The 22,858-nt window shown below is 39.2% G+C and overlaps 1 protein-coding gene and 1 pseudogene across 1 annotated transcript in view; both read left to right on the top strand.

The window, feature by feature from the left end:
- Positions 1–22,858, top strand: part of GALNTL6 (polypeptide N-acetylgalactosaminyltransferase like 6) — a 1,179,186-nt gene that overhangs the window by 478,545 nt on the left and 677,783 nt on the right. The window lies entirely within an intron of this gene.
- LOC146038883 (5S ribosomal RNA) lies at positions 22,640–22,756 on the top strand (annotated as a pseudogene).

Below are 22,858 nucleotides of genomic sequence, written 5' to 3'. Positions count from 1 at the left end.
AGTACTTAGCCATTAATTCATAATGTTTGGCAATTTATACAGTCTCTGAGTGGCTTTTCTCTTTGGATGAATATGGCTATTTTGTTTATGGCACCGGAGCAGATGGTGATTCAGAGTGCCAGCATAATGCGCTCTCTCGCTCGCTCTCTCTCTCTCTCTCTCTCTCTCTATATATATATATATATATATATATATATATATATATATAGTCCAATAGTAATAATGGCACTCACCAGGGCTTCAATTTTTCCAGCAAGGGGTTTTAATCCATACAGCAGGAAAAGCTTTTTACAGGCATAAAGTCTGGTCAACGTTTCGGCCTTAATCATGACCGCCTCATTCAAAGACACACTGGTGTCTACCAGACTTTATGCCTGTGAAAAGCTTTTCCTGCTGTATGGATTAAAACCCCTTGCTGGACAAATTGAAGCCCTGGTGAGTGCCATTATTACTATTGGACTGTGTTTGTGACCCTGTCAAAAAGGTATCACTGATGTGCAACCCCAGGCGGATGTTTCTGTAACTGTGTGTGCCAGCCCTATCCAGGATACAGTAGATATATATATATATATAATATAGAAGATAATTGGCACTCAACAAAGCATCTATATAAAATAGGTTGGTACTAGTGTATTTTCACGGCGCCCAGTACGCAATTTGCGTACTGGGCTATTCCCCGTAGTGAAACCACATTGCATGCCGCGTAATAGTAGCATGCGATGTGATGCGATGACCATAGAAAGTGTAGAGGACTACTTATACAATGAAATATCGTATCTAATCTTATCCCATCAGAGTACACTGAGTGCACCAAATGCGATGCGATATTTCATTGTACAAGCACAGTGATGGGTGCTTACAATGTAATGTGATGGGTGCTTGGAATTTTAATCACCTATGCCACCGAGCCCAAAGCGTGGCGAGTGCAGCGAGACCCGCGAGGGGATGTAGAATACATGTAAAGTAATCCGCGTTCCCTCGCGGGGCTCGCTGCGCTCGCCAGGCTTCGGGCTCGGTGGCTCGCTGCACTCGCCACACTATATACAATCAACTCCATGCTGACGTGGATAGTGGTGGTATGAAAAGGTCGGTGGACGCGTTCCACTGCACTCACCACGCTTTGGGATGAAGTGGATAATGGGGGTGTGTTCTGGACACATTCACACCAGCGAAATCATTAATCTGACACAGTAATGACAACGTGTGTTAACGATTAACTGGTCTAATTTAGTAAATAATTAATGATCAAATAGCATATAACAATCAATAATGACAATAATCTAAAAGATAAATGACAATGATATCAGCCAATAAGATCAAGAACAATAGGAGTAATATAACAAGAATATAAAAGAACAATCAATCTGCCTTTAGCAGAAGCGTCAGGGCATGTAACATTCTTTCAAATGGCTTCTCTGCCGCCAAACATTTGCGCCATACAAACTCTTGTAAATAACCGTGGAAATGATGGCGTGCTGTTCCACGTTGCCGCTTGTTCCGCCATTTTGTGGACCCCCAAAGACGCTGTATTGTTTGTGTGTGCACACCAGTTTTGGGGTCAAGGAAATTATATTTATGGTTTACACAGGCATGATGGTATCCTGCTCGTTCCAACTCCTCCTTGCTATATGCCCGCCAACAATCGCTGTAAATGGTGGTTCTGGGCTTGATAAAACTTTATAGCGGCCATAAGAGTGCTGGCGTCACTTTTTGGCACAGCGGTGATGAAGCACTGCCCACTTTCACGTGCAATGCCTCTAAACACCTATAAAAACGCGCCCAACATTACTTTCATCTACCTCGACGATCTTTCCCGGCCCACCAATACAGCGCTGCGGCTGTGCCATCAAGTCCATGGTACAGCACCACAGTCTTATTAGACATTTTCAGCTCACGCTGGCAACACTCTATTGAGGTCAGCTCCTCTGCCCAGGAATAAATAAACCTCACAAGAGTCAGGAATGACAAGCGTCACCCGGGAAGAAATGGGCCGCTCTCAGGCTCACCTTTTGTTGGCTTGCTTTTATGTGGCACCTCCACATACACTCCTTGTTGGACAAGCGCAGGGGTGCCCAGTCATGCAAGTCACCATCACTGGCAGCAGGTGATGCTCCTGGAAAAAATGAACAGCGTCCTCCTCAGTCTGAGGGAGCGTGAATAGGCTCATTGATGATGCTGCCATCTCACCAAAAATAATGCAAATCACAGTCGAAATAACTGTAAAACACTGAAAAATCACTAGCCCTGAAAAACATCTCTTGTCACCACAGAAAATCACCTCAGAGTGAATTTCTGACAAGATGTGACAGGGGGCGGTAATGACATGGAGCGGGAAGGGTAAAATCGCATCGCATGCTACTACAACGTTATGCAATGCAATACGATTTTACTAAGTTAACGTACATAACGAAACTGGGCGCCATGATTATACACAAGTACCAATAGGTTTAAAATAGGTTTAATCACAGGTTCAAAACCCTTAGGGATCGTCCTCATGATAACAGAATTGTGTAAGACAAAGCAACAAGCTGCAAAAATATTAACGGCAACGAACCAGTGCTCTGGCAAGATTAGCAAAATCCCCCCCCCCAAAAAAAAAAACCTGAAGACAAAAATTTGTGAACCCCCTCCTCCTCTAGAAATCCTTTCACACTGTTGAGATGTAAGTATATTATATTCTGTACCCCATATGTACATACATACATGTCTACATGTGTTATGTGCATCTTAAAAGTGCTATTATAGTTATAGTATTTAAATATGTTTTACATATGTTTTGGGATGTTCCATATAACTTTTACTTGTAAAAGCTTGATACAGTATGTATTGTTTACATATGAATATGTACAGTATAATACTTTATTAAAGGAAAGAATTGCTACAGAAATGACTAATGATATAAAAAAATATATAATGATAACTTGGAAGAAAAGGCTTAATCCAAACCTGGGCATGTAAATGATGACCTCAAAAAGCTATGTACTGTAATCTTTGAGAAAGCTGCTGACATAAGTGGGGAAACGCGTCAGTTCCATAACTTTTCTTTGCCTCAATGAGGATTAGCCGGCGGCACCCCAAGCCTTGATTGGAACCAGATCAGTGTCTCTAACTATCCTGGACCTTTAACAACAGTATGTCCATCTCAACTGCCTTCCTACTTGCCGATTGGAGGTCTGGTAAATATGAATAAACATAGAGGGCCAGATGTATCAAGCTTCAAAAAGTGATAAAGCGAAGAGTGATAAACAGCCAGCCAATCATCTCCTACTTGTTATTTTTCAAACCCAACCTATGATATGACAAGTAGGAGCTCATTGGCTGGTTGTTTATCACTCTCCATTTTATCACTTTTGAAGCTTGATACATCTGGCCCCCAGTGTTATTTATACCAGCATCTTTCTGAGAAATTTTCTAAATAGCCGTATACTAATATTACTAATCAGAGGATTGGCAGTGACTGACAAACTAACTATTCCAGACTTGTATGCAGCCTACTTGTGGATTGCCTGGAGACTAATTTCACTAACAAATGGCTGATATTTTATTAATCCTATAAAGTTGGCATCAGTGGCTCTAATGAGTTTTTTATTCTGATTAAAACATTTTTTTTTCTCATTAGTAAAAGGAGATTTTTATAAATATTATAGGTATTTTTTTCCTCTTGTTATTTTTATGTGTGGTATCGGCTAGTACCCATTGTACTAATTATATAACTGAATATGATTTATTGTCTATATTTCTACTATTGCACTTTATAAATTTTATTTTTTACTGTACTAGACTGGCTGTAATTCTTACCTAAGAATCCTTTTTCTTTTTTTCTTTGCTGTCGTTTGTTGGGACTGGTGAACCCAGTAGGTCAGCAGCTGGATCAATAGGTGCATCTAACTTTATTCTGTCATTAGCTCTTATTCTCTCCTCCCATGTACTGTAAAGGCCACAGGTGATCTAAGAGCGGAGGAGGCTGGTGTGCATCATTCTCCATCCAGGTACCCTACTCTCTGCTGGCAGACAAGAAGTGCTCTGGAGTCTGAGCCCAAGGGGGCTTAGACTCAAATTTGCCAGTGCAAATCTCTGGGAAAATGGCACAATTTCCACAGCACAGCTGTTGTCATCATGGGACTCCAAAGTTGGTGCATCATGTGAGGTGTGAGCCCCTCTGAACTCAAGGGCCCCTGCGCACTACATGCACTGCACTCATTATAAATACGCCACTGGTGAAAAAAGGAATTTGCAGTAACGACCTTACATGACATAACTTTATTTCATAACCATCTTTAACCATACACATCAAATATATGTGAAAAATATATTTGCTTTTCATGCATTCAGTAGGACCGATAAGAGCTTTGAAATTGCCATGTGTATACAGTATATTCTCTACATATTCTCTACATATTCTGTACATTCAGGCATGGCATAATGTACAGTAGTTATAGATGCTGTATTGGTTAATAATTTGAATGACAGCCCTGAATTTGAGAGGCGGTCAGCAAACATTATAAACAGTTGCTGAACACTCAGTGATTTGTGCAAACAGCAGTGTTGGATTTAATACTTTGTTGTTTACACAAGATGTGGTATGTATGCATGCTGCATCGCCCCAGGGAATCAGATGATCACAGGTATTGCTTGCAGGAAAGAAAGGTAATGGTTCATTGGAGAAGACCCAGATTTGATCTCAAAGTCAACTAAAAACCTGTTTCAGCTGTAATGGATCAGGCATGTCAGGTCAAGTTAATGAAAATAAACAGCTGTTGTGAAAATGTATTTTTTTGTGTTCTGAACAATTTTGGGACATTATAATAAAAAATATGAACAGTTCAGTAGAAATATACATTGTATAATACACACATCAAAACTTTCTTAACTAGTAAAACATTACTAATGCAGTATACTGTAGTCATTAAAACAAATCAAAATAAATGGGATACAGGTACCTAGAGCAATATAATATATATTACGTATAGTATAATTCTAGAGGTGCAATAATTGCTTTAAAAGCATGTGTAATCATGAGTATAATCATGTAAAGGTTTAAAAACCAAAACTAAAAAATGTATTACAAATCAAATGCTAGAAAAAAGTATTACAGGTTGAATATCCCTTATCCAAATATCCTTTATCCAAATTATTCCAAAAACAATAGTTTCCAAAATGTACTTTTTTATGCTAAAAGCACTACTGGGGACATCTGTAACAACACTACTGGGGACATGGTATGTAACAGCACTACTGGGGACATCTGTAACAACACTACTGGGGACAAGGTATTTAACTAGCACTACTGGGGACATGGTACAGTATGTATCTGACACTACTGGGGACATCTGTAACAACACTACTGGGGACATGGTATGTAACTGGCACTACTGGGGACATCTGTAACAACACTACTGGGGACAAGGTATTTAACTAGCACTACTGGGGACATGGTACAGTATGTAACTGACACTACTGGGTACATCTGTAACAACACTACTGGGGACAGGGTATGTAACTGGCACTACAGGCAGAGCCAAATTTCCCATCAGGCACGTGAGGCACATGCCTAGGGGCGGCACATGTTTGGGGGCGGCACTTGGATGCCTGTGATGGTACTGTCAGCCCAAAATGTACCAATAACTGCAAAATATCCACTGTACTGTACTATATTCAATCTTAAATAGAGTGTAAATGGATAGGAAATGCACATACTGCCCCTGTTACCTGTCCTATTTAGTAAATATGTATTCATAATAAAAGAACATGTCACAGTTAGTGGCTTTTAATATAAATCCATTATATTGGCTATTATCAAATGAGGGCTTATAAGTAATCAATAAAAATAATACAATTAGACAGGGGATGGGGGGGGCGGCGTTATTGTTGTGCCTAGGGGTGCCATCATCCCTAAATCCGCCCCTGACTACAGGGGACATCTGTAACAACACTATTGGGGACATGGTATTTAACTAGCACTACAGGGGACATGGTACAGAATGTAACTGGCACTACTAGGTACATCTGTAACAACACTATTGGGACATGGTATGTAACTGGCACTACAGGGGACATCTGTACCAACACTACTGGGGACATGGTATGTAACTAGCACTACTGGGGACATGGTATGTAACAGCACTACTGGGGACATCTGTAACAACACTACTGGGGACATGGTATGTAACTGGCAATGCTGGGGGCATCTGTAACAACACTATTAGGGGCATGGTATGTAACTGGCACTACAGGGGACATCTGTAACAACACTACCAGGGGCATGGTATGTAACTAGCACTTCTGGGGGCCTGGTATATAACTGGCACTACTGGGGACATCTGTAACAGCACTACTGGGGACATGGTATATAACTGGCACTACTGGGGACATCATATGTAACTGGCCCTATTGGGGACATTATATGTAACTGGCATTAAATATTTGCAAGAAAATGATTGCTTAGCATTCAAATTCACACAAACTTTGTTTCAGGTTTTCATACCTTGTTTCATGCACAAATACAATATATTTGTGTTTATTTCAAGTGTTTGATGCATTTGTATTAGAGGAGCAACAGAACAGGAGGAGATGCACAGAAACTAGAGGGAGGAAGATTCAGGAGAAATTTGAGGAAGAATCACTTCACAGAAATATTAGTGGATAAGTGAAATAGCCTCCAATCAGAGGTGCTAGAGTCAAATACAGTAGATCAATTTAAACATGCTTGGGATAAGCATATTGATATCATTAAAAAAAAATAAGGATCAAATATGGTTTGAGGTAACATGTTTAAAAAAGGGGCAGACTAGATGGGCCAAGTGGTTCTTTTCTGCCATCAAAATATATGTTTCTATAAATGCAAGATAACTCAAGATAAATCATTGAAATATATAAATATTCTGAAATACAGAATAATCCATTATCCAAAATTCTTCTAGTCCCGAGCATTTTGGAGAAGGGATACTCAATGTGTACTATACAAAATGCCATGTAAAAAAAAACATGACAAAATAACATCATGGTCATAAAAAAAAAGTTCTGCTATTAACCAGCATCACTATAATACATGGTACTATATTGGTATTTGAAAACGTTTAACATTACTGTTCTTATATTTTTATATATAGTTTCATATTTTAATATATATGCACATAATTCATATAGTTATACTTGTATTTAATTAATATATATTATATTATAAATATAAAAGTGATGTTTTCTCCATGTCAACCCTGCTATTGGTACATAGCACAGAGATGTACATATATATTGTTGTTGGTTCATTTTTATGAAATCTATATATGCCTCCACAGGTATATTAGTTGGCTTATTAAATATCCTAATTGTATTATTATTATTATTATTTATTATATTGATAGCACCTGGGTTACATTGGAATCTAGTTCACTTTGGTATATAGTAGATAGATCGTAGTCTCCATTGATGATAATGGGTACTGGCAGGGGTGGATTTAGGGGTCAGGCCGCCCCTAGGCACAAAAATTTTGTCCTCCCTGCTTACCAGTTTCCTTCTGTGTGCACCATCCGTTGGTGGTGTAGTGTGCTTTGCACTCCCCATGTCTCCCAATCGCTGGTGGTATAGTGGTACTCCGATGCACCGGGAGGCATCCTCCTGCGTCTCCCCTTCAGGGTGCACTGTACTTCCGGGTCCATCAGTGCGCACAGGCACAGCAAATCATCCGGGCTGGCTCCAGTCATTTGCGCGCGCACACAGTGCACTGTGACCACATCACCGTCCTCGGCTCTGCTATCTCCCAGCTATTTCCTCAGCCGAGCCTTCCCGCACCTTGACTCCTTCTGTCAGGGCCACCAGGGAGGGCGGACAGTGACACGGACACTGTGGCCTGCCAGACTCTGGTGTGTGCCTGGTAAGTGGTAACCCTAATTGTGCCGCCCTTAATAGGGGCCACCCCTAGGCCCGTGCCTCATTGGGCCTAGTGGCAAATCCGGCCCTGGATACTGCAATCTGCAATGCGAAGTAGCATTCAGAATTAGATTTTTTGTGAAATTTCCTACAGTACATCAATACATACTGTAGCAACAAATCACAAAATTATGCAGAAACTTCAGTTTCTATATAATTTTATGGGGAAACAAAAGCTTGATTAGTAGGCCCCTAAACTGAATTTAAATCCTCATTTTGAGATCACAGTAGATACATTTTGGAATGTTTACCCATTGAGTGCAAAGTGAATTTGGCAAAATAGGTGTGAAAATTGTCAAGCAAACATTTTTATTCATCATAATGACCTGTAATGTTTACCTTATATAGGAAACATATATATATATATATATATATATATATATACAGTTCTCTATGACACCTTGATAAAGGAGCTCAGGCTGCGAAACTGTTGGTAACTCTGCCTACGCGTCTTACTTTCATTCTGAGTGCCGCCGCCCCCCCAGGATTCCATATCAGACCATTGCGACTGTCTTTACGGAGGGCACCAGCTTATTGAAATTTACTTCAATCCACTTTCAACCTTGGAGTGCCGCCACAGGACTACATATATATATATACAGTATATAGTCCTATATCACAGGCCATTCAACCAGTGATATGACCAGCACACCATAGACAATGCAGAATGCAGCTTGTAAATTTAAGCACATTTATTGTGCACACACATAGGCCATGAGCAACAATACTTATCCACGGGCAGCAATCTTGAAGCAGCACATCCAGAACCGTGGACTCCACGGTTCTGAATGTGCTGCTTCAAGATTGCTGCCCGTGGATAAGTATTGTTGCTCATGGCCTATGTGTGTTCACAATAAATGTGCTTAAATTTACAAGCTGCATTCTGCATTGTCTATGGTGTGCTGGTCATATCACTGGTTGAATGGCCTGTGATATAGGACTATACAAATTAAATTGACCTGGCACCCACCTATATCTGAGATTGGTGTGCGTCTCCCACAACGTTGTATATATTCAGTATATATATATATATATTTTTTTTTACACATTATTTATTTTAATTAATACAACAAACGTGATTGATGCTGGCATTTTTAGTGGATATTTTGAACATCTCTCACAGAGATTTCGGCACTGAAAGGGTTAATATGTAACAGTTAACTCCCGTTTTTGTTATTGTTATTGAAATTGTATTTAATAACAAAAGCCTTACAAGTTATTTGCATATTTATCCTGAGGCATCTACTTTTACAATTTTTTTTTGTCAATATAGGCAATTCATACGTCTTTTTTTGCTGAATACAAAACTAGGACACAAATTTCCAGGAAAAATAGGACAGAAGCTCATGGCCTTAAATTTATTTAAAAATATTCTATAATAGTTAACTTTTCAGTTCTGGCACCTTAGCTGGCTAACCATGCTTATCACCGTTTCCCAGAAAAGTATCTATCAGCATAATGAACGACAAAGATATCACTTACATAATACCTCAATGAATAATGAAAGTGCTTACATTTGAGGAGAAAAAGAAATTTGTATAACTAATAATAATGACCTGCAAATCAGATATCACAGTTTTATAAGTGCGAAAAAGTGATTACAAAGCTGCAAGTAAGTTATGGCAAATCAAAGGAATTCAAAGTGGTTCATTTTTCTGTCTTTTTGAAGTGGTTCTTTAAAGAAAAGGATATTGTAAAGCTTTTTTCCTATATTCTATGTTGTTGAAGTAAGTACAAAATCAAAGCAAGACGTCTGTGAAGCAATCTGAGTCTCAATGAAAATCTATTTAGTGATATTGTGTTAGTGCGGTAAGCATGAACCACCTGTTTAATGTATTAGAGAACAGGTGCTTTGGAAAAAAAAATGAGCGTGACATTGTGTATTTCATTTTTATTTTAAAGAACTAATGTGTAAGTATTTTATAAGTTGCTTATTCTATATATGTGTTACTTTACAATGGAAATTGTATGTACCTAGCCATTGTTGATTGAGGGACTACAGGGGGTATTTATCAAAGATTGGAGAGGGATACATTTGAGAGTGATAAAATACCAACCAATCAGCTGCTGTCAATGCCAAACAATCAGCAGATTGGCTGATTCATTATCTCTTACTATCTCTTGTGCAGTAGTAGGGGTAGCTCAGGAATAATTGGGAAAAACACTGGTTCCACACACACTTGGAAGAAACAACCAGCAGATGTGAATAGAAAAGAACAACAGTAAAGCTGTGTACACACGGGGGCGATAGGGGCTGAAATTGCTGGAAATATGGTCGCTGGTGACCATATTGCCAGTGATTGGGGTGTGCCCTGGCGATAAATTGCTGGGTGCGCGCTCTCGTTTTCAGCCCCGTTCTAATCGCTGGTCGCAGGAGCTTGCTCCTGCGACCAGCTGATTACCTCTGTGGCACCGTTGGCAGAGTTTCCCTTTCATCAGCGACCCTCTCTGGTCACTGATGAAAAGGAGAAACTGAACAATATATTGCTGAGCAATATATTGCTAGCAATATATTGCTCAGCAATATATGTCCCCCGTGTGTACGGGGCTTAAAGCATATTAAACATGCTTGGTCAAACACAGATCTATACTGAGAAAAAAAAACATTTAATAGAAAAAGCAAATATTAAACAAAATCCCAAACATTGAATGTAGGCTCTGGAAAGATTAAAAAAAACCTTGCTGTTTACTTTATATTTATTTAGATTAATTAAATATTTATCTGCTACTCTCCCAATATTCTCTATTTAGACAACTCTTAAATAAATATTTTTTTAAATGTACATTAATATATTATTGTTTTGTCATACTGATAAACAAGGCCGGTGCTAGGGTGTCCGGCGATCTCCTGCAAACCATAAATTTTGCACCCTTTCACATTGCAGCAAGCTGCAGCTCGTTTGTGGGAGCGTATGCACTGCCCACCGTCCCCGCTGCTTATGGCCTGTTTCAGGGGCATCACTTCAGCATTTCATGCAAGCCTCCGTCACCACCCACCCTCCCTGCCGCTGATGGCCTGTTGTTGGGACATCGCTTCAGCATTTCATGCGAGTGGTCGAGACAATGTAGGCATGTCAGGTGGAGGGCTTGGACATAGCACACAACCCAACACATGACTGGCCTCCATCTGGCTTCGCAGCTATGGTAGGCTGCGCAGCCAGGATGCAGCCGATACTGTGCCAATGTTTCACTGTGTAGCAAACTGCTCGCATCTCAGTGCTGTGTCTGCAAAATGTTGTGGGCATTATTTAAAAATTGTCTAAATTAATATTAAAAAATATACAAGTATTAAAAAATATGTTATAAACATGTATAATAAAAGACTCACTGTTCTTTGCTGTTTAAATCTTGTACAGTCCCTCCTCTTCAATCTGCGTAGGCAGGACGCTGAGGACACCATTTCCCCTCTTGTTACTGAGGGGGAAAGGAGGGGAGAGAAAGAGGAGGTGGAAGAAGAGGGGAGGAGATGGAGGGGGCGTAGTGTTGAGGACTGGGCTGCACTGCACACTGAGAAGAGGGAAAGAAGAGGAGGCGGCCTGTTCATCATTTGATTGACAAGCACAGGGAGCAATGGGTAGGTGGTGGACCCGGACATGACATCCAGGCATTCACAGTGTCAGTGAGTGAGGGGAGCTGCTCTTCAGGCTTTAAGATTTAACAGGCTGCGGCAGCCAGTAGCCATGATCAAAATATGTATATGAAAAATACAAAGTTTAGATGAGCTCAAGGCATGGCACTTGCTGCACAGGCTGTACAGAGACTGGGCGGGGGAATCAAGCACTGCCACACCGCACGGTCACCGATGCTCTTTGTTATTCCAGCACTGCCTACCACAGCACAAGAGTCCGACGACCTTCCGTTGAGGAAGAGGGGGCAAGAGGAGGACTTTGGAGGACAGACAGTGTGTGTATGTGTGTGCACTCGGGGTGAGGGAGCAGCTTTTCATACTGCCACCCACTATTAGACAGGCGCTGCTGGTGGCGTGCAGGCAGTGACAGTGAGGGCTGAGGCAGCTTTAGAAGAGCAGGGAGAGAGCGCCATTCAGCATGGCAGGAGCTGCTGGAGCTGCTGAGTGGGTAGCGCTGACCCTGCTGATAAATTGCATATTTCTTAAGCCTTTTAATTTGATAACACAATGTAGACAGGTAGAATTTTTTTCATAAAGGGTTAATATAAGAGCTTTTTACTAAAATTCAAGTTCAACAGAGGACAGCTGTGTGAAGCCAAGAGATTAGTCAGTGTGAAAATGTATGCTGCAGGAGACTATTCAGATATGTATGAGAGCCAACAACTTTAACTAAAATAACTACTAGGAAAGGGCTAAAGAGCATGAATAAATCCTACATAATATTTTTTTAATTCATTAAAAAATGTTAATGTTAAGACTTTTTATGGAGGTGACATATGTGATGCATGTTTACACCTTTGCAGAATTAATTTTACAAAACATTTAAAAACTTTTTGAGTGCCATAAATTGTCCTTTCTTTTATCTTATCATGTCAATGCAAAATACAATATTTTCTCCAACAGTCTCAGATATAACTCTATTCATTAAAAACTACAAAAGGTGAAGCTCTGCCTGCAACAGGTTGCAGTACTAATCGACTGGTAGAAAAGTATGACCGATTCATTAAATCAAGATTGTTTTTGGGTTACCCAGGACTAAAGATGAGATTTTGAGCTAAAGTATACTTCTGCCACACTGAATTAAGATGGCCACACATCTAAAGATCTAAAGATTACCATTCCAACCATACAATTAGCGTGCTGGTTGGAACACAATTTAGTTATGGAAGAAAACAATATACTTTCCTATTTGCTTTCAAACACCAGGGATCATATGAAAAGTGTTGATCAGACATGTTTGTTAATTTATTTAACTAGCTTATATAAGGGACAGTCGCTAGATTAAAAACGCTAACTATAAGTAATGAGAGGTGCTACCTTGCTGAGACTTGTAGTGCCACAAACAAAGATAAAGAATGCAGATGCGCTGTAAATATTACTACCGTATACACTCGAGTATAAGTCGACCCGATTATAAGCCGAGGCACCTAATTTTACAACAAAAAAACGGGAAAACATATTGACTCAAGCGGGACCGTAACTTGAATATATGCCGAGGGGGGGGGGGGGTTCAGCATGAAAAGGTAGGCTTATACTCGAGTATATATGGTAATTATAATCATATAATCATAATACATTTCACATTTAAACAGATTTGTTTTTCTTTGCATAAAAATTCTATGCCTACCCACCATGTTGAGGTAATCTCATCCTCAGAATCAGAATCACTTTATTGCCAAGTATATCAGTGCACACAATACACAAGGAATAAACGTAGAAAATTCTAGTGGTTCAAGTCTATGTCATTGGACACTCCAAGTCTACCCAACTACCCAAAGTACCACACCATTGAAAGATGGCAAGTGAAATGTTAAAGAGTATCAAATATCTGGGAGCATCTATTATATGTTCCGACTGTTACAGGGGTGAACCTGTTAAAAAAAAATATAACATACTGTGGAAAAAAATGGTGTAATAAGTTCTATAATAAGTTCTTCAGGCCCTGATTTAAATAACTTGTCTGATTGACCCTTTATTCATTTTCCGGTGTTTGAGGGCGACAGAACAATTATGATTTGCTTCCATACTCCTACTACTAGATTTTTATTTTACAACCAGCCGACTAGTGTTCAAATGTGTGTTAATCTTAATTCAGGCTTTAACAATCTCTATGATATTTTAGTGTTACCCAAAATTACTGAATACCCCAGCCCACATTTTGTGTTTTAGAACATAACACTGTTTATTCAGGATAAAGAAGAGGTCAAAATTAAATGTCAAAACTGTTTAATTAGTTTGTCAAAAGGAGTTTTTAAAGAGTAAAAAGATTAAAGTACCATATATACTCGAGTATAAGCCTACTTTTTCAGAACATTTTTATGCTGAAAAAGCCCCCTTCAGCTTATACTCGAGTGAGCGTCCCACTTGAGTCAATAAGTTTTGCCAGTTTTTTGTTATTAAAATTAGGTGCCTCGGCTTATATTCGGGTCAACTTATACTCGAGTATATACGGTATGTCATCTCGTCTTGCTTTCTGTCCATCTACCCTTCTAAAACCCATTCACTTCTAAGCTTTCTCTAAGGAATAATTTTTAACCCTTATGAATATTTAGAATCTCTCCCTATCCTTCTCATCTATTCTGAGACAGGCTGTCAAGGCTAAATGAGGGGTACTACTTTAGGTAGTTTCTGTTGTCATTATGATTTAAAAAGAGTAAACACAGTTGTTCGACAATAAATGGCTTCAACCAACCACTAACCATGAGTGAAAGAAAAGTTTGTGAGTTATCATTCATATTCTCTGACAAATGGCCAGAAAATCACACATTCTGCTAGGGTATATAAACTTATGAGCACAACTGTATATGTGCACATTCTAAAATATAGCAAACATGATATAAGTATTTAACAATGGTTAATAGAAGTTTGAGGACTTTCTGTGGTTACCAGTAGGATATGCCTTCACTTATGAGGAAAATTTTATATCCACTAATAAGTGACAAGCTTGAAGCAAGACTCCCAGATTTTGTTGTGACTGCTTCATACCTCATGACTATATAGTGTATATATTTACTTAACTAGCAAGAAGGAGGAACTCATAAGACATATACGCATCCAATTTAGTTGATGAACATTTTAAGGTATTAATTACCCCATCATCAGGATATAAATCACCATAAAAAAAAGAATTCAAAAAGGTTGGATAAACATTTATTGGTTAAAAACATCCAGGGGTACAACTAACAATCATCATTTGTCCAACATTAAATCACACACACAATTTATATATAGGGATATCAAAAATAGAACATACCCTCTAACCAAAGGTTGAACTTGATGAACGTAAGTCTATTTTCAGCCTAAACTATTATGTAACTATGCAACTATGTAACCTACAAATGTTGGTTCCCAGGACTCATGTATAATGCCTAATTCTGACATCATCACAATTTGCCCTTTACCCTGCACGTGGGTGGGGCAGCTTATAAAAGGTATGTCTTATAAATGGTATGTTTTATAAAAGGCACAGTATGTCTTATTTTCATAGTGTGGCCCAGCACTCCATGAGACAATTAGAAGTTATATTAAAAATATTTATTACTGACAGTATCATAATATACCTGATTTGATTAAAATATCACATCTAAAAAAAAATGTATATCTGGTTAATAATGCACTTTTTTTAAATGGCATACAAAACATTACAATATACTAAAACACACCTCTACCATGTAACCCTTCAACTTTCAGAACAACCCATCCTATTCTTATCTGTATATAGCTTCTTGTCTACACGAGACTGTGCCTTTCACGTATTAATAATTATTAGTAAGTGTTCGTTCCTGATGGGTGCACTTTGATGCTGTTTCCTTGTTTATATGTTAAAGGCTGTATCATGGTATTGCTGGAATACTTAGTTAGTCAATTGCAAACAGCAGCTTAATTTCTTGATTTTAAGTGAGGTGTAATTATATTGCTTCATTTGCTGAGCAAATCATAGCAGAGATTCTCTAAATCAACCTGATTGTGTAATGAAGAACTAATTACAAACAGCAGTGTTCTTGCCGTAAATTTACTGTAACTGCTAATGCCAGGTTGGCTCTTGTCTTACAATGGCTCATTAGTGCATTAACAAAAGTAACCGTGGAACACTGCCTAAAACATGCCTACCGAGTGATCAGATTCATTTGTCTTAATGATTGCATTTTTGAACCTGCAATTACATAGAAAATCATTTTCTTTTTAGTTTTTGTGTGTTTTGAAAAGGAACATGAAGAAATTCTGCCCATTGTAAGAGACAAAAATCATCAATAATTCTGAGCTGTCCTTTTAACGATTTGATAGAAAATATGTAGCACACTCATACAGTAGTAATAATAATAATAATAATAATAAAAAGGGATTAAAAATTCACTGAAGTCCTTCAAATAATATTTGAATAGAATATAAATATGGTGAACTTCGTGGAATGCAAATATATTGGCTTATGTTAAAAGTGCCTAATGAAGAACTTTACATAACAACATTGATGCTGAAATGCAATATCAGAAGAATGTTTTGTGTTGATTGTTTTTTTTTAGGTGGAAAATACCCAAACCTTGTACAGGTACTTTCCTATACTAAATAATATGGTCTGCACTTATGAAAGAGCCACAAACCATAGTGCGGATCTTTCATAACAGTCCTTAATTCTAATAGACTAAGATGCATTCATGAAAGTGTATGTGTATAATCCATTCACTTACAGAATTTTTTTTTACTACTGATGTTAAAAATATGTTTGGCAGGCATTAATAGTTGCCTTGAACTGATTATTAATGCCCATGTTTATGTGTCATATATATATGATGAATATTAATGGGTCTATTATGATCAGTATCTCAAAACGATCTTATGTTCAAAGGCCCTTATTCTGGTTGACCTGCATAGCAGCAAATTTAGCTGCTTTGCAAGCCAACTAATGCCACCCACTGCCTGCATGAACACTTAACCCTCCGCTGGACGGCAAATGTCCCTGCAGGCATATGAATGGATGTTTTGCATAAACATCCATTGACAGACCATTGAATGATTTCAGAGGCACTCGCTGGTGAATTAGATTAGCGGAACCCTGCTCCCTGAACAGGGTGGGCAGCTGACATCCAGTGATGTCAGCTGCCCGCCCATTTAAGGCAGGAAGCCACCTCCATTTGCATGGGGCTTGTCAACATTTTTACTGGGTGCCCCCAGCATGCCTCCTGCACTCCCCCTGTGAGCACCTCGGAGACTATGCAAGTCTCCAAGGGCGCCCGCAGTAAAGACCTGCACATGTGCGTATTTGCATATGTGCATATTCAGATCTACAACATCGGTCCCCATTGCAAATTCGCATCGGGGTGAATTATATTTTCTTGAATATTTTCATTTGCTTACCCTTGGACATATCAGTGGACCAGAGCATGGGTTACACTTTCAGCTTTAGTTATTGTTAATCTGTGTCAAGACCTTGCTGGGCTTCATGAAAAGTTCTATGCCAAAGGCTATTAAATCTTTTACTAAATTTTGCAAACATGATCCAAATAAGGTAGATGACAAGTTATCAAATCTAATATGATGGTCTTGGCTATACCTAAAAAAACAACTCCAATTTCAGTAATTGTTCAATATATTAATAAGAAAGATTGGTACTTGTGTAATAGCTGGGCACCCATTACGTAGTTAGCATAGCGTCTCTGTCAGAATCAGTGTAGTGTTCACTTGGCCAGCGTAGTTAGCGTAGTCAGGCAGAAGTAACGTAGTGTTCCCGCGGCCAGCATAGTCTTCTCCCTGTCGGAAGTAGTGTAGTGTTTCCGCAGCCAGTGTAGTCAGTCAGCTTTACGCAGTTACCGTAGTCAGTCAGAGGTGAAGGTGAAGTGACTGCGGAATGGCTGCAGAACCTTCAACCTTCTTGGACTCTGGAAAAGTCACACAGATTCTTTAATTTATCACTTTATACAAATTCTACTGCTTCAAAAACAATTTAGAATCCATCTACTTGCTGCAGATAGAGCCGCTCTCATTAGAGTGGCTCCTTATTATATCAACAAGCGCCGTCCCCTGCCAGTCACCATCCTTCAACAGAATGGGGCACACACGCATGAGACACTCACGCACCCCATTTGGTCAGAGACTGTAGCAGCCTGCTGCCCAACTCCCCGTTCCTGCCCCAGCCTGCTTCTGCGGAGATGGGCAGGGAAGCCTTTGGTACCCGCTCACCGCTGACTTGCTGATGGGGGACACACGAGCGAATGAGCTGCTTGCGTGTCCTTGTCAGCCGGGCCCACCATCCGCTGACGGCGGTATCGTCTGTACATTTGGAAATACAGCTAAGCTAAGATGTATGTGTACACATCTGCATAGATAGATAGCTAACCAATGTTTATGCAATACATCACATAGCCCATAATGTAGCCATGAGCATGCTGGAGATGGGTTTCCATTTTCTTTTAGAACCCATTGTCATTATTTTTCGCTAAAGTGACAATGTCATCATCGTGTTGTGGACTCCCAATATGGCATTTGGAAGAGTCAGCAAGAACAGTATGTGTTTCTCTGTCATATGATTGGTATACTTATGCTCCCAGTATTTTATAAGAAAGTGGTGAGAAAAAGAAAAATTGCTTATAGGGTCAAAGAAAATTCTGTGTTTTAATAGATATATTATTATACAGATTATTGCATTACTTTATTAATATTGTTAGAGTTAATGCAATAACTATGCAAATCTGTATTGTAAGTTATGTTGTATTTATTTGCCTGCAAAGATACATCTCCCTCTGTGTTTAGTTGTAGCAGAAAAGACTGATTTGGGCAGTGTAATAACATTACTCTGCCCTATTACATTGAGCACCAGAGACTACACGCTGAAAATATATGACAGTGTTGTGCATTACGTTTTCAAGCTATTTACATGTTGTTCTATAAAAGAAATGTGCAATTTGTTATTTTGTTTAATTAACTGAGTTGATCAGGAACTGTATGCAAACTTTTTCATTCTCCGGTTTGTCATGTTGATCCATGAGAGGCAAAAACCTATTACACACATACACAGCAGTCTATTCTCTTTTCACACTGTAGCTGGTCTTTTAAAAACTTATTATTAGAGTATATAGTTACTGAAGTCCTAAGTGTAAACTAGAAGCCTCACATGTTTCTTCTTTATCCTCTCTTTTAAAGTGTTAGGTAGCAGTCAGAGGGGGATATTCAATTTCTGACAGTTAGAATCCCGACAGTCAGAATCCTGGGCCGTTTCCTTCTGAACCAACAGTAACTCGACCGTCTGTGTTCAATGTTCCGATTGCCAAGTGTCGGAAAGTATGTGGATGGGCAAAAACAGATGCAGATTGTCAAAAAATGGCTGTGAATCAACAATCCTCGGCTGTTTCCGACCAAACAGACCCAAATTTAAAAGAAGTCGGATCTGACCGCCTTCAATGCTGTCGGTAATGGATTGAATAGGCAAGTGATGCTTGTTCCACCAGCTAAAATAATGGCACAGATTGAATCCCCCACACAGACTCGTATAAACCAATTATCAGCACTCCTTTACTGCTGCCTGGGTTATCTAGAAATCACATTTCAGAATAAGTTTCAAAAAGTGTAAAACTCAATCTACCCCTGAACAACAAGCAAAGAAACACGGTACTTCTGTAGTTTCACGGCGCCAGCATGGCGCCGTGCTACTTCCGGGTTCTACGCTCGCCACGAAATATGTCAAAAAAAGTAACTTAACTCCATGCCAACATGGATAGTTCATACCCCCACTATCCATGTAGGCATGGAGTTGATTTTAAATAGCGTAGCGAGCGTAGCGAGCCACCGAGCCCACAGGGTTGGCGAGCGAAGTGAGCCATACTGGCGCCGTGAAACTACAGAAGTACCAGAAACACTTATTGTAATAAAAAGCCCAAACAATCCATCAAATTTTAAATGAAACTGTATCTCTAACTCAAACAACTCAATTTTAAAATGTAATTTCATTTTAAAATAAATAAGTATTTCCTGTGCATTCCTAAACAGACAGTAGGATTGAGCAGACAATTTAAGATGAGGGAAGAGTGAAATATAGGTCAGGAAGGATAAATAATTGCTGACTGACAGTACATTTTATAAAGGCTTCCATACATGTATATTTTAGATGAAAAATGAATAAAAGTATACAGTATTTTACTTGAGCAATAATATCAAACATTTACAATATAGTACACCATTCTACAGATAATTAGTCATGGTGTCTTGGATTTGTGACAGCGCTGAAACTATCAAACTTAATCAAATATCAATATGAACACTTATCTAAACCTAAAAGTAACATAATATGATTTTTTTTTTCTTACATTTTATTGGGAGGTCACTGAGAACACATACATTGACACATAAGAGAAGACAAAGAAATACAACACAGTCTGTAGAAATCAATATACAGAGAAGTGACCAATTTAAAGTCTTGAGAGGGTAGAGAGGTGAAGAAGCACAAAAGGGGAATTTTGAGAAAAGTAGAAAAGAAAATACAAAATAGAAAAAACCTGATGTGACAGGACCCTCTCGATAGGCTTAATGGGCAGTGGATAATAGAACCTTATACCCAAAAATGTTCTGCATGGGCAGGAGGAAGAGGCAGCTACCTAATCCTGGGTTACACACAGCACAGGAGTGTGAGAGTTGCAGGGAGAGAGGAGCCGCATGGAGAGAAAAGCAGGGCCTTACCCCTTCCATGATTTTGGAAATGGCATGCACATACAGTAAGCATCTTCACTCCGGATCACAGGAGGACTTAACCTTCTGGCTATGGATAAACAATCTATACCTCCATGCATATGGCAGACCAGGCTGAGCAGTAGAGGTCGGTGGTAGAGGGAGCTGGTACTGCACATAGTTGTGTTCTATCACCACAAGAAGAGCTGCCAGGTCAGTGGTGTGACAGCCACTTTACTTCATATATAACAGCCACTTTGAGCACCCCAACACCCCTATACACAAACACACAGCCAACAAAAGCACCCCAAATTCCCATCCGCATTGCAGTTAAGGCGGCCTGTAGGAGGATACCAATTTAAGGGATGAGGAATCTCATCCTTACTCAAATGGAGAGCCATGGTAAAGTGAGCCATGAGCCTCAAACCTAATCAAAGATTTTGGAGTAACTTTTAATAATACAGGTCATATACACATAGTCTTCAACACAGTAAACAAAATGTAATTGATCTGAATTGTATGTTTTGCAGGGTATGTCAAATTCACCCATCCCTTCCTGAGAAGAAACAGCAACGGTACTTGTGTAGTTTCACGGCGCCAGCATGGCGCGCCTTCGCTCACTCACGCTGCGGGCTCGGTGGCTCGCTACGCTTGCCACGCTATCTAAAATCAACTCCATGCCAACGTGGATAAGGGGGTATGAACTATCCACGTTGGCATGGAGTTAAGTTACTTTATTTTAGATAGTTTGGCGAGCGTACCCAACCCGGAAGTAGCCATGCTGGCGCCGTGAAACTACACAAGAACCACAGCAACTATAAGATATTGTTTATTGAAGGTTGAAGGAGAGATGTTAGTGTAAAAATAAACAGAATGAAAACTGTATAGATAAATCAAGAAGATGAATCTGATGTAAGAAGTAATAAATTCTACTGTGTTACTTTATGGCAATCTAACTGTCAAAATAAGACTTTCTTAAAAGTGTCGGAGAATACTTACAATATGCTGGATGTATGATATTATTCTGCACCAACTATATCTACAGTAACATTCCCACACATTTGCTCCTTTAAAGGTAAATACTGTATATGAAATAATGTATTAACACTATGAAGACTGCAGAGGTGCATTTTTTTTTGTCTAGTTTACAAGTAGAATCTGGTAACATTGATTTGTGTTTACCAAATGTAAACCTCATATAGAACCCAAACACAGATACAACATTTTGTATTGTGGAATAAGACATACTGTATAAATACTGTAAACTGCAACTTGAGAGATTGCAGAAATGGGGTCTTAAGTAATAGCCTGCAAATTTCAGCCTGTGTTGGAAATCTGGTGAGACAGCCCATATTTTTAAAGTGGCAGTCATTTAAAGGCAACAATAACCTGGTTTTGCCTTTTAAATGATTGCCTCTTTAAAAATATGGGAAGACTCACTGAAACGTCTGCACATTCAGCACCTTAATTAAATTAGGTGTCTTGGAAGAGACTTAGGAAGAACGAAAGGGTTTTTGGGGCACACTTGAAATATTAAGAAAGTGAAAAGATGGTGTACAAATGTGTGACATAAAATCTAACCTTTATTGATTAGACTTAAAATACATACAAGCACACGTCAATTTGATACAGAGAATGATTTTAAAATGCAAATCAGCATTTGAATTTAAACTGTGGAATTTATTTTATAATAGTCAATACACAATGCAGACAAAAACGAAATTGTAATCCAATAACCGTCAAGTGGGCGAAAATGATTTAGCAGGGAATTTTCCAGACCGTAAATAATTTGAGCAAGGCAAGTTAACACAAGATAATGATACCGTGCACATAAATGGTGCAGAGGTTCTTAATATTTTAATATTTTGGAGTCTTGCTTCAGACCCTCCTTGGGTGGTATACAAAAATTGAAAAATTGATGGACAGCACTGGATATTCCCTGATGGTCTCCCAAGAGGTACTGATCCAGCCAGTCGCTGCTTAGCTGCTGTTGAACGGATAATCACTGTCTTTTCATCTTGATATTTGTTATCAATTTTTGAAGCCCACAACCAATACAATTTGATATATTCTTGCACTAAATGTGTTGAGCTACATGCTGTTTTGTATGCTGCTGATAAATAGATCTATCCTGCACATACAATTATCCAAGATCTATAAAGACCTTACTCACCCCTGCGTGTGGCACTGTGCACAGTATTTCCCATTACTGGCTCAGTGACCACGAATCCATTAAACCCTGCAGTGGGTACATATACTGTTACTCTGGGAGCATATATATATATTTTTTCTTTTCGTATCTATTTCTCATTCTAATCTACTATTATCTTTCATCTGGACTCGCTCACTCTCTCATTCTCCTGGGTGACACCGGGGAAAAGCAGAAGTGACAACTGGCTCCTAGTTCCATTTGAGGCTCTCTCATCTGATGCCATATACAGCCATACATCGCTGGGCCGCCTGATCCCATCTGAACTCAGCAGCTAAGCAGCGACTGGCTGGATCAGTACCTCTTGGGAGACCATCAGGGAATATCCAGTGCTGTATCACACACTCAGACAGCAGAAGTAGCGAATGCATACGAAGAGCATTCCTCTCTCTTTCCTCATCCATTAATCTTGCTCTAACAATAGTGATGTAAACCTGTTACCC

This window comes from Crinia signifera, chromosome 1 (assembly GCF_055691185.1).
Source record: "Crinia signifera chromosome 1, ASM5569118v1, whole genome shotgun sequence".
Taxonomy (NCBI): Eukaryota; Metazoa; Chordata; class Amphibia; order Anura; family Myobatrachidae; genus Crinia; species Crinia signifera.
The sequence above is the reverse complement of the archived record's forward strand: the minus strand, read 5'-3'. Positions and strand labels throughout refer to the sequence as shown.